Raw genomic sequence first — 13,629 nt, 5'->3', positions numbered from 1 at the left:
AGTGGGCGGCGTCATCGTCGTAGTTCGCAGTGCCATCTGTCAGGTGCCTTGGTTGGCAGGTGGCCACTTGGCACTCTTAACTTTTAAAGTAGAAAAAAGAGAACAAAATGGGCATAGGGAGAGAGGTTGGGAGGTGACAAGTGGCCTAGTGGTTTGGCCGTCTCTCTCTGCTGTTGGCGGCTGTTGGTTCGAAACCCACCGAAACTCACTGCAGAGTGAGTATAGCTGCAGTCCGGGGCAAGTCCGGATTTACTTCCGGCTGTCTGACCTTGTGAGTTGAAAACAGAAGACGCTAGTAGAGGCTTATGGGAAGATACAACGCCGCTTAGCGCATCGTTCCTTAGGATGCGGAGCCGAGTGGGAAGATAAAAAGTTTTCTAGTCACATTGAGCAATATATAGACTAAGTGGTCATTCGACGTTCGGTGCCAGCTCGAGCCGCAACCATTTTGTTATATGCATGTTCAGGTTCCTTTTCCTGTCGTCGACATGACGGGCTATTGTCCACCATACATATCAAACAAGCCTCCCAACTTACTGCGCCAGCCATTTCCTTTCCTGAAAAATTACCACTAATTGGCTTAAGTAACGTGCTTTTGTGCTTCTCAGCGCTAAGCCTCGCCATTGCTCATGGTGCATAAAGGCCTCCTCTAGAGATCTGCATCATATCAGTGCAGTTTCATCAGTTCCTTTTTTTTTTAATCCCTTCCTACCCCCTTCAGCGCTCTCACCATGGTGATGTGTTTATGAACAACGTTTTGATCCAGGTGTCCACGTAGTTCGAAAAAGCCATCTCCCTTTTCCTCTCCTCGCAAGTACTTACCCTTCTTTCCAGCCCTTCGTTAAAGTAGCTTCTCGAATCACCTTCAAAAATTTCGCAGCTTCGGTTTCTCCCAGCCGACTAAAGTGTCCATGGACGCATGTATGGAGCTTTCTAGGGTGTTGTAATTGGGGTTTACAATTTTATGGTCACAGAAAATTTTTTCTGGCGCAAAAATGTTTTGCCCAGGGCACAACTGACCAAGTGAAAAAAAGTTTCATTTCAAAGCATAAAAAGTGCACCTGGCATCTTCGGTGCAGAGAAGTCAAAGCCCCGTTAGATAAGCCTAGAGAAAATCAGTAACTGCATGCCCAAATTCCAACAAAATGGTGAAACAGAGTGAACCATGAAGAAGAATAAAGCACAAAGTAACAAACACAGAACAAAAATTGGCAACAAGCAGCCAAATGCTAAAACACTTTCATCACGATGAATATACCCAGGTACGCTGGGAGTATGCTTTATGATAGAGCTTGCATATAGATATGCCTGTCGCTGACCTTTTGAGTCCTCAGAATTCTCATGGAGGCTTCCCTTGACCTCCGTATCATTTAAAGCTCGATTGGAGCTTTTGTGCACAACAAATTGGAGAATTCCTTTTCCAGGAAGCAGATTTACGTCACTGTGTTCTTTCGTGCAAAAAGTGCCTCTTATCCGTTTGAACATCCTGCACCTGCTGCATACTGAAGACCTGCTTTCAAGGATGGTTTGTAATGCCTCTTCGAAGCACAGTTCCTTTCACAACATCCTCTTATACCAAGAGAGAGCGGAAAGATAGGCAAAAGAACGAAACCGGAGATGATAGCAAGAGCTCAGCTCGTGTCTTCGTTACCATGTTTTTGCTTTGCTAGAAGATAGAAGAAAAGCTTTTGTCTGAGCAGGGGGCTTTAGAGAAGCTGAGTTCGCTGCGTAACATTTATGAAACTTTGGGCTTTTACGTGACAGTCCAGTAAAAAAAGTTACGAATTCAAGTTAGTTATTTTGCCATTTTCCTGTTCCAGCCCTCTCAACTTCCTTTCTGAAGCCACTGGAAGACCGATGTCATGTATTTCAGTCAAGGGATAGAATAAAGTATATAATTTTGATTCTTTTCCTTCGCTGAAAGCCGCCTAAAGCCTTTTTACGAAAGCCACAAAAGACCCTAAGGCACTTAAGTTTTTCCAGTAACGATTGCATTTTATTTTTGCTTTGCAAGTGCATCATTGCTGCGCGAAGAAAGGACATGCGTATGCAAAGTGCTTGCTCCGGCTTATTATGAGTCTGTTAATTTTTATAATTTTTCAAATCCCTTTTAACTTTAAAAACAAGAAAAAGCATTATAACGAACAGCCTGGACAAATCCTTTGCTACAAAGCAAACGAATGTAATTAACCAGAATTCGCTCTCTACCTAAAATGGTCGCCTTTTATTGACTGCAAAAAGCTAATACGCACAGTTGGGAATACTTCTCTTTCCTTTCGCGTTTCAAAACAAATTTTTTTACATGTTGCTGATTTTACGAACTATTCATATTTTCTTTTTGCAGCTTTCCGCAATAACTAAACCGCTAATCGTGAAAAGGGATTTTAAGAAAGTACTTGTTTAGCCCCGTACTGGCCGGGCATTAAAAACACAAGACAAAAGGTATTAGCTTCCAAGATTTTATTGCAAATCATACCTTCAATGTAGTAGTAGTAGAGATAAGAATTTAATATGAAAAAGGGTAATACAGCAGCAATATTCTGCAGTAACTTTGACATTTTTGGACAAAAAGAAGAGACTAAACTGGGCGCATATACCCTGGCCCATAGTGTACAGTTGCGAATAAAATATATTAGCACAAGTGGCGTGCCACCGTAGCCGCAGATGGCAACCCTGGGAGCAGCGGTTAACGCGTCGATAACAAAAGTGCCAGGTGTGATCAAAGAGCAGTGCCCTGGCCAGCCTTGCGATGCCGCTTTCGCCATTGCGGTGACGTCATTGCGCTCATCTTTATTACTCGCGACCCTACATCAGGAGCCCAAAAAAGAGTGGGCGGTCTCTGCGGTGAACTTAGCTTCTGCAAGCATTTATCTGTCAGCAGGCGCTGTGCATCATGAGAAGCTGACACCAGACTTTAAAGTCGAAGATTTGGTGAAAAGGCTTTACATATCCTTTCTGTTCCTGAGGCTTTACTGTTTTTTGCCGAGATGGTTCTGTGGAAACAAAAAACTGCTTGTAATGAGCTCTACTATCTTGCACGTTAGCCAGCATCTTAAGTGACTTCAAGTCCTGTTGTGTGTTGCATTACCTTCGCTCAGTGACTTCGAAGTTGGTACTTAATTGCGTAAGGCAGAGTTGAAAGTCGCAGTTGTTTTCTTGCCACCAGTCATGAATCAATTCTTTCTATACAAAAGCGTCCTTGCTGGAAATAGTTGTCCTATATTTAGGAAAGCATTTTTCTCCGACTGAACCATATTTTTTTCTGCTCTTAATGCACAAAAGATTGCGCCTTAAGAAAACAAGGAATACAATAGGTTGCTCATCTGAGCACTGTTTATTTCATATATATCCATATATCAATGCTTGGTAAGTAATTCGTAGCTGATACGGACTGGCCCTAGACGATTCTTAACTTCACAAAGAGTAATATAAGCAATGTAGTTCCATGAACTTATCCTGATGAAATGTTTGAAGGCCGGATTATTCAGTACCCTGAGGTCTCAGCCAAACGATAATTAACGAAGTGTAGAAATGGGATCAGAGGCCAGCAAACAAAACACCGGCAAGTTAATGATGTGGCAGGGCTTCAAAGAAAAACAGAGAAGTGGAGAGATTTCAGTGTTTGCTTTTATTTCCAGCAAAACGTTTTTATTTGTCTGTTGTTTTATGCGTGAATTCGAGAAAAAATTTACGCCTCTAGACGGTTTCAGCTTATAATAATCCCAGCCCCTCAAAAGGTAGGCATAAAAAAAGCAACAGATGATCGTTGCTTGTGTTATCGAAAAAATGTGGGGACTCCTCTGGTTCATGATGAACGCTCTGTTATTTCTACAGACTCATACTCAATTTATTAAAAAAACATGTCTACTATTCAACTCAGCACTTAACTCTATGATTGGTAGCGCTGAAGTTATAGAAACTCCAACCCAATAAACAAACGAGGCATGTATCAATAAAATACAACCATATCGAAAAGGCAGAATCAATCTACGCCCCCGGTGACACCCTCTGAGCCCTATATACTTGTCATCTCGCGCTATTCATCATTTGCATATAAGACCAGCTCACCGTAGATCAGGCGGGAGGAGTTAACAAGCAGCGACGTTCACGCTCAAGTCGAAGCTATAATAAGATTACGACTCTCCCTGCGAATCTTTCGTTCTGGGCGTTCTTCTTCTTTACCCAAAAGGCGAGTGATCTTCTCGCACAGAGTTCTGCAGTCCTAAACGTCAGACAAGAGGCTTCAGGCGAAGGTTCGGTTTTTCTCTTAGGCATTGCCTTCTTGTGCACCTCTTCTACCTTGTCCTTCTGGTGCTGTTCTCTCGCTATTCAGCCACCTGCAACCTGTGTTTTGACCTCCTTGAAGTGCTGAAATACGAAGATTTGCAGCTCCGCCGCGGATGAAAATGGCAGCGAACTTCATCATTACAAGATTACCCATTGAAAATTGCTTACTTTTCACAAACGCCAAAATGTCATACAAGTTAGAAATGAATAGAGCACGAAAAGGAGGAAATAAGGCAGGGAGGTTAAGCGGGAGGCTAAGCTTTCTTACCGATCCTCATAAGAATGTCCTGCAAGGAAAGCATAGACAACATCACAAGCACGCTGACCTGCACAAAAGAAACCCTCACTGTTTTGTTCCCGCTAAACCAGCGTGACTCCGCAATAACCGGAACTGGACAAAAGCCACTCAAGTAAACGTTGTCCGACAGCCCATAAGCTACAGTGTCCAATCACACACAGAAAGTATATACATAAGAAATGGAATCTGCCTGCTACATTAGCGAGCCAGACATTGTGCTGAGCAAACTTCGCCGGAAGACTACGAGGTATTCAATCCAAGCCCTCAACAACAGGACCGAGAGTATACGGTCCATACCTCAGAGCCACATCCAACGCCTCCTTGTCCACCTCATACACTTCAGCCAGAAAGAAAGGTCCTGTTTCCTGCGTGTTATCCAACCACAAGCAGTGACTTCAGAAAACCGGAATATTATGTGCGCAACTTTTTTAATTTTTTGTTAAGGAAACGCGTGTAAGGAAGGGCGAGGGGTGGAACCAGGGCCGGCGGCACTCTCACCGTGAGACATGACGGTTGAGAGTCCACAAGCGGCGACCGCAACGCAGCTTCAGGGGAAGGCGGGGAAAGAGAATACAGGGAATACAAGGTGCACCTCGAGCACGGGTAGGGGAATACTTCACGTAAGACGTTTATACTAACCCTCTGCCAGAGACGTGTTCCAAGCGAACAGCCCCAAGCAATGACGATGAGAATTTGCAGGTGAATGAGAATGAAGTCGCAACCAGAGAGGCGACGAAGGCGAAGGTGAATAAAGTGCTCACAATATGCACAACAGCAAAGCCGCTTCGCTTACGGTCGTGCGATCTGTCCCCAGTATTTTCAACCGACAAGGCCCTGCAGCTAGTGCTACCTTCGCAACAGCAAACGCACTTCAGTGCAGATAAAAACTTCAGTTTCTTTTCTGTTCTCTGCTGGACTGGCCCGTGTCATCAGTCTCTCCTACAAAGTATTGATATATCAAGGAAAATACATTCTCGTTAAATTGTGCAAAATAGCAGGATTGAACAGATGGTGGCATTACTGCCACGCTTCATTTGCAATACCAGAATACGAGAAGTAAAAATGATACACAAAACACCGGAAGAGGAAACAGCATAGTAGGAAAAAAGACCGGCGTGGTAAGGGGGGTGGAGAGGTGCTTTGTCAAAACGCACGGCATCATCGAAGAGTGTGACAGAAATCTTTTCTTATATGTGCATAAACTTCTTTATAAACGTTCTTGTGCACTTGCAATCACTTTGATCTGTAGTTTCGTTTTGCTGGGGCGTCGAGTTCTTGCCCAGAGGCGCGTGATTTCAATATGTGTGGGGGCAAATAAGCGTGACGAGTCGGCTGGGTTGAGGGAGGAGAGGAAACAAGAGGATCGTCAAGCCAGGGCCAACGCTGCAGCCGCGCAAAAATCAGTTTGAACTGTCCCACGATAACAAGCGCCGTGAATCGATGCTTAAAAGGCCCTCATCTTGAAACCAGTTACCACGGCAACAAAGGAAATCGTTCTGTTGATCTGATCTGCGACGATAGAGAGATATGAAGATAAAGAGAAAACAGGACGAGCTGATTCTTTAAGGCTAGCTAGTCGGATAGAAAATGTCGCTGCTGTGCTTCGCAGGTGCAAAACCTCGTGTTTCCAGCGCGTCGTTTGGGCCGACGCTGACGTAAATAGAGCCCTGAAACGGGGGTGAATCCCAGCATTAAGTTAAATCACACCCCGCCGCCGTGAAGGCGTTAGCACGTGGGATTAACTTTCACGATGGCCATATATCAATCCCCGGCGTGTCATATCTCGTCTAAAATACGGCGTGCAGCTCACTATTTCTCCGCGGATTAGTTGTCAATACAGCGACCGAATCGCGGCTGATTATGTGGGATGCTTTTGTGCGCAGAAATTCAACTGTAGGTAAAGCGACGTTCAGGAAAACAGACTGGCTCTCACAAAAGCATTACTCCTTCCGGAGTTTTTTTGCACAATTACGCTTTTGCAATACGAATCAATTTCGGTGAAGCAGGGCGCTTTCACACTTAATTGCCATTACTTCTAGAGAGTAACAGTAAATCTCAGGCAGGAATACAGTAGAGTGTATTTCTTCTTCAGAGGCAGCTGCTATGGTAAATAAAACCATTTTTCGTGAGGCGAAAAAAAAAAACGAAGTTTCAGCGAACAGCTGGGGCTTCCTGCGGGGCACAGATCTGGCTCTTTTGCCGTAAGTAATGGCTGAAATCTGTCGCCATTGCAGGGTAGCCAACCGGAATCCTTTCTAGTTAACATCCCTGCCTTTCCCTCTCTCTCTCTCTCTCGCTCTGTCGCCACCCCTGTCTATGGCCGGAAACGAATTTGGCAACCGATTACGTGCATCAGTATGCCTGCCTTCCTGTTAAAAAATGACAGAAGCACGTATCGGAGCTTTTCGTGCAGAGACACTCATATACTGAACTGAAATAACGAAGGGACTACCAAAAATCTACCCAACATAAAGCAGCAACGGGATAACCACTGGAACGAGACTAGCCTCTGCTTGCACTGGCTAGTGTTATGAGCCAGCGGTAACAATGCCCCTGAAGGCATGTTTGCAAAGCGATATTACTGAACGAGATTATCACAACAATATTTTCTCTATTTTATACAGCGCCCAAGGACAGATCGTACGACTGACACATCAAGGTGTAGCAAAAGCACACCCCCCTTGACTCTTCTTACACTGATTTAGCATAATCAGGTGCGTTGGTCGCCACTCTTCTACCGGTGTTTTTGTTGGTCAAGGTTATGGTTCTCTTGGCTGCTTAGCTGCACGATGGTGTCTGTAGGCCTTCAACTTCGATCTAGCATTTAAGGCTAGCTTATCTGCGTGCACGTCCCGTGTTCCGCTCAAAAGCGTGCCAGTTTCGTCGGAACCACGGTATATTCTCAGTGTAAGTAAAACAATACTAGGCGTTTCCGCAAAGGTTGACGCCCCTTCGGTTAAATGTGTACAAGACGTTCAAAACTAGTATTTCATGTTTTCTTTTTTAAAAAGAAATGATTAGGAAAATGCCGTAGCAGTGTTTGCACGCAAGCTAAGCGACCAAGCAAACACAGTGTTAGGAGGCAACAGCCATCGTGAATCTTCTAAATACTGAATTTTTACGGAACAACTGAGGCAAACCGTATAACGTTTCGTTATCTAAAGGTCTTGGAGAATAGGGGAAGCAGGTAACTGTTTCTCTTACTGAACTGCGTGAGAGCGTGTAAGCGTATCACACCAATCGCCACTTTCTTGCACGTGTGAGAACGGGGACAGATTTGAAAAATTGAAGGTAAATATCTCGGGACACAATCATGGTACAAGAGTTCTACTAAACGATGTAGTACTAAAATACGATGGCTTTTGTGTTCGTAAATCAGCATTGATGCTCCTGCTTTCAAAGTAATTAGCCAAGAAGTTTTCTTAGATAAAAGAATTATAACAAAGCATTTGAACACTGTTTGAAAAGCTGTCATGGGGTACATTCCTATAAGCGGACATGGTAGTAGATAAGTCTAAAGACCGGCATTTAGCGGCTTTATTTTTACAGATTATGGTGTGTATCTATATAAGCACCCGCTTTAGTTCTGAACGCGAAGGATATCCCCTTCAGTGCAAAGAGCTTTTAACAAAATAAGTAGTTTAGAAGGACAAGACCGGCTAGATATCTGCGAGCGATGCGTGTGCTGCAAGAATTAAGCAAAGCAAACATCTCCTCTGCCGAGCATGCTTTCGATGGTTCGGTGGCGCTGATTACTTGCACAGATAGTATTCAGGTGCAGGTGCTGGAGTGATCTTGAGGTTAGTGACACCAACAAAGGAACTCCGGGAAGGAAGACCGGCGTGACACTTGCTTTTTCGTAATTAATGAACGAAGCGAAACAAACTAAGTTTCGAACCGGCCTCGACAGCTAAATAAACAGTCGACGAAAGAACAATAAAGTGGAGTGTGGCACTCTAGGCCACGCTTCCACGAAGCATGTATAATGATAAAAGGGGCAGCGGCTTCGCTCTTCAGCGGACGCTTTGGAGACACAACGAAAAAACTGCCGGGAGGTGGGAAATTAGTCTTGATGGAACCTTCGTCGCATTTCCCTCCTAATGGCTCCTCAGTGTAACAGGCTGCCCGCGACTGCAGGAGCTGTGCGCGGCCGACGTCTCAAGTAGCTGCTAATGAAAGGAACGTGCCTAGAAAAACACAGAACACTTGAGACCACCATCTTAAGAAAGTTTTTTCTTGCCGTCTTCACACGAGCGTTGGCTATTTGCTTTCCTGTCCACTACCGGAGAATTATTATTTTTTAATGGTGCGGTTAAGTGTCCTATTAAGTGTCAACACAAAGTGCCTAAATGAAATATCTTTTTCCTCTAAATATTGCGCCATCACTTCTTAATGCTAGTCCAGCAAGATTCCTCGGCTGGGACAAAATAACCTACTTCCTCTCTCTCTCGCCCTGTTTTTGTCGCTCTGCGTTCCTTCTTGCCTTGCTCTTGCCGTTCCTCCTCACTTTCCGTAATCCTCACGTTCTGGTGTCTTTGGGCTCGCCAGTGTCGATGTACAATCGTCCTATTACTAGATTCCATAGGTATTAATACACGAACGCATTTTTTTCAAGCCTTATTTAAGGTTTACTGCACAAATACTACCATAGGTACATATCATAGCACACAGGGAGATCTAAATCAGATATTGAGGGGATCCTCCCATAAATAGCAACGCAGTGGAATAAAAATCAAAATAAAACAGCAACCGTCACGCAAAATGCACACAGCTTTCAGCTAAAGAGAAAGAAGACCTGTTCAAGAATATGAGCCAATACTATTGAACGTAATTTTTACGAGGTTATATTTGACAGCACGAAGAAGAAATGAAAAACATAACTAAAAAGGAAGAAAACGCATTAAAAACCAGGAAGAAAACATAGTTAGTACCGAAGATGAGGCTCAAATTATAATCAGAATTATTTGAAATTCACGGTAATGAACAAAAATAATTGTCGGGTCCTGAGTAGGGAACTCTGATAACTTACTCAAGTGAATGCACTAAGAGGACTCTGTTAATTTGCATTGCTAACGGGTTCCACACTAATTAAGTATAAAAATTTTCTGTGAATTGCACGTAATAACATATTGTTATGGGCGACAAGAAATGGATGCTTATTGCTAAATGAATAGAAGCGCAGTTAGTTAAATTATTGTAATTAATTAGCGGCTATTGAAGGCCGCCTTGACGAGCCTGAAAACCAAATCACCGTAAGAATACAACTACCGATGCTGCATTGATCATTTTTTATGAGCGCGCAGAAGATATGAAACTTCTGACATGAAGCGACCTAACGGTATTATGCTTAATTTTTGATTTTGAAAATGCTGGAAGAGGAGAAGTCAGTTGTTTAGGTACAACCCCAGAAACGTATATAATAGCTCATGTGGCTATGTATGAATGCATAGAAAAGCGATATTAGGGTACTGGTAATAAACAGGAACGCATCTAATTAGTATTTTAATGTCAAAAGCTGCTTTTCTTGTAGCAGAGTGAATGTGCTTCCTAAATGTTAAATGCTTATCCAGTTAGACTCTAAGAAATGTGCTGAAGTAACCTGCATGAACTAGGATAGAATTCACAGTAATAGATGCTCTTCCGCATATAGTTTTATAGATAGAAGTGGAAATTACAAACTAGGTCTATGGGAATAAATATAGATCATAAAATTTGAACCGCAAATCGCCACGTTAGCTGAGTCGGAAGTAAGTTTGATTGGTAATTCTTGCAGAGACTTGTGTAAAAAGTCTATACTAGTATCGTCCACGTATATTAAGCTAATCGATGAGTGTAGACGGATCAGAAGATCTCTGAATAAGTAAGAAATAAACGAGGTTCAAGACTGGATCTTCGAGGTACGCCACTGAAAATGGTCTTGAACGTAGAATTAGTTTCGGACATGCGCACCGACTGTTTTCTAATAAGTAGATAATTACAGATTGGATCGAAAGCTGGGCCTGTGGCACCAGCTGAATTGAACTCATAGAAAAACATGTTATGGTTTATTTAGTCGAACGCATTGCAGAGGTCAATAAACGAAGTGCGAAACAACTTCCGAGGATCAATAGCTGCTTTGATACAATTATTCAGGGAAATCAGAGCTAAAACCAATAGCAAAAAATGCTGTCAAACCAAACGGTACTGTGACAAGGTGCTTACTTTAAATAAGTTTTTCGTTAAACATGCAGCAATAAGTTTTTCAATAATGCTACTAAAAAAGATAATATTCCGATAGGACAAGAGGAAGAAATGGGTGTGAGCAGGGCATGTAATGCGAAGGCAAGATAACCGAAAGCCATTAAGGGTAACGGACTGTATTCCAAGAGAAGACAAGCATAGCAGGGGGCGATAGAAAGTTAAGGGGGCGGGCAGATGAGATTAATAACTTTGCTGGGATAGGATGGCAGCTGCTGGCACTGACAGGGTTAATTGTAGAGATATGGGTGAGGCCTTTTCCCCGGAGTAGGCAGTGAGTAGTCACGGATATGATAATGATGATGATTATTACGCATTATACATGCTTTCAGCGGTAACGATGCGACACTCCTCGGGGCAAGCCTCAAAGAAATGCCCTGAGAGCTTTTATGCCCCCAACACCGCGAAATTTCACTTCTGCTAATTTAATTGAAGAAAGGGACAAAATGCACTACGAAATAATTTATTCTGCTCATAGAGGAGGGCATCGCAGCACAGCTACCGCGTCCGAGGTGAAAGCTACGTTTTCGGCCCAACACTAGACAAGCCAAATATAAAACCTCGTATTCCTGGCACTGCCCTGTAGATGCAATGCTCTTTAAGAATCTCGCATAGACGGTGGCGCCAGCTTTTTCTGTAAATAATTTTGAGAAGCACTAAAGTGCGTGCTACTCGCCTAAATGAGGAAGGCTACGAAGAACAACGCGTCTCGCCGTCCTCAGCAGAGCATTTAGCAGCTCTTAAACTGGCACAATTAGTGAATAGCCAACGAGCTCTTTTCAACAGCTTCTCACCTTCCCGGGTATCCACAAAGAAATCTAGATTTTGCATACACCCCACTAAGGCTTCTTTCTTTATTATGCATGCGACTTGAAGTACGACTGCTCTCATTACAAGGATGTTTCCCCTGCTGCCTAGCATCTTTTATGCATTCACATTAAAAATGTGAATGCAGCGTCAGATGGTTAGCTGCAATATATTTTTCATAAAAATAGAGCTCACTCAAAAACGTTTTTTTTTATTTTCTTGTTGTCTTGCATGGCATGGGGCGCAACTAAAAACAAGCGCTTCTACAGTTAGGCGGCTAATTAACAAGTGTGTTTTAATTCACTTTGAAATTATTAACCTCAAGGTCAATGTTGCAAGAGCGTAATTGAAGGACAGCGCAAGTATGCACCAGTAATATGTTGAAATTATAGCGCCGAAATTGTTGTGAGTCCTGCAAGCGAAATTCTTTCTCCTCCAGAACGCGCCTCAAACTGAAAGGGGGTCAGAAGAGCGATGATGACGTCATTTTCTCCGCCTTCACAGGTGACGCAGCTGGCATTATCGCTGGCTCTGTGACCGTGTGTTTCCCTCTCTTTTTTCTTCCTCTTTCCAGGTCAGCTTTTAACCTTGGTGTCTACGCTCAGTGCCAGCCGCGCACGAAACTTTGCTCGCCTTGCGCGGATAAACGAACCGCAGTATCATGCTGAAAACGCAGTCGTCTACGGCGCTTTCGGGGAATGAGCAGAGTCGTACATATTTATTAGGAGGGGTTTAAGTTTTATAACTGCGCGTAGAAGAAGCCAGTGGGCTCTATCTTGTCGCTTAAGGAGGACACCTTAATTGCATCGCGGACTGCGACAAAACTGTCGGTATGAGAAAAAACCGTGACGGCAATAGGGTATTTAACAGTCCAGCAAACGCTCGTCTAGACGTGGCATTCTATGCTCCTCAGCTCCCGGATCGCTCAGGTCCTGTCCACTTCGTCGTAGCCTATTCCTTTCTTCAACAAGTTCCCATCGAGTGAAGCTATGGTTAACGGGAGAAGAAAGGAGTTCATCATCAGTGAAGAGTTCGAGACCGGCGCCATGGCGTACGTACGTAGCATCCAAGCCGGAAGCGGAGGTGCTTGAAAATACGACGTCCTCCAGGGCCCAGCCCATATCTGTGCTTTGAGTGCTTGTAAAGCATTGATTATACCAATTACCCATTGGCTGTGTCAGGAATTGCACGAGAATGATTTGTAAGGGCGCTTGGACTTGAGCAATTGAGTTTGAATGAAAACGGAACATTAGTTTGCATTTGTGAATAAAATAATTTGTATTGATAGGGCGCATTTCTGCAGAAATTCAACCGTCCACCTTCACAAATCCCACTACTGGCCTAATGTCAGCCCCCATGAAATGCGACAACGCAAACACCAACTATGATGGTCAGTCACTATCTAGTGCGGAATTGTTAACGACAGAATCACTGACACAAACTTCTTTGAAGATACACCGACAGGGAGGTTCTACACAGAAGCAAAAACTCAGACACTGGCCGGCCGGTTGTTATGCTGAAGGATACATGCTTTCAGCACGACGGGTCTCCAGCGCGTTCTTCGTCCCGTACTGTATACTTTCTTAACCGAATTTTATCAGGGAATGAGAACGCTCAGCACCGTTGCGTGGGCGTCGTGATTGCCGGACTAAACCAAATTATATTTAATAATTTGGAGTTCTGTTAAAAATGTAGTCTACACAAAAAAGCCCACATGCTTGGAAAGCCGCTGCCATTCAGCCACATGGAATAAAATGGATAATAAAGTTGCGCGGTCGACTCAAGATATGTATGCGACCATCGAAATTTTAGTGTTTCAAAATTGCTCGTTGTTTTCCAGGCTACAAGCAGGCATTGTGAGAGTTTCTTTTTTCTGTGAACGCTAAGGTTTTGTGAATGTCGTTGTACATGAGTTGCGGCTACTCCTTTTGCCTAGAACTGGAGGAACCCGGCACTACAAAGGCCAAATCTTGATATATAATTGCGCGGAAAATTTTACA

The sequence above is a fragment of the Amblyomma mixtum genome, chromosome 2, assembly GCF_055824585.1.
Source record: "Amblyomma mixtum isolate Tamu chromosome 2, ASM5582458v1, whole genome shotgun sequence".
Classification (NCBI taxonomy): domain Eukaryota; kingdom Metazoa; phylum Arthropoda; class Arachnida; order Ixodida; family Ixodidae; genus Amblyomma; species Amblyomma mixtum.
This window is presented reverse-complemented; position numbering follows the sequence as displayed.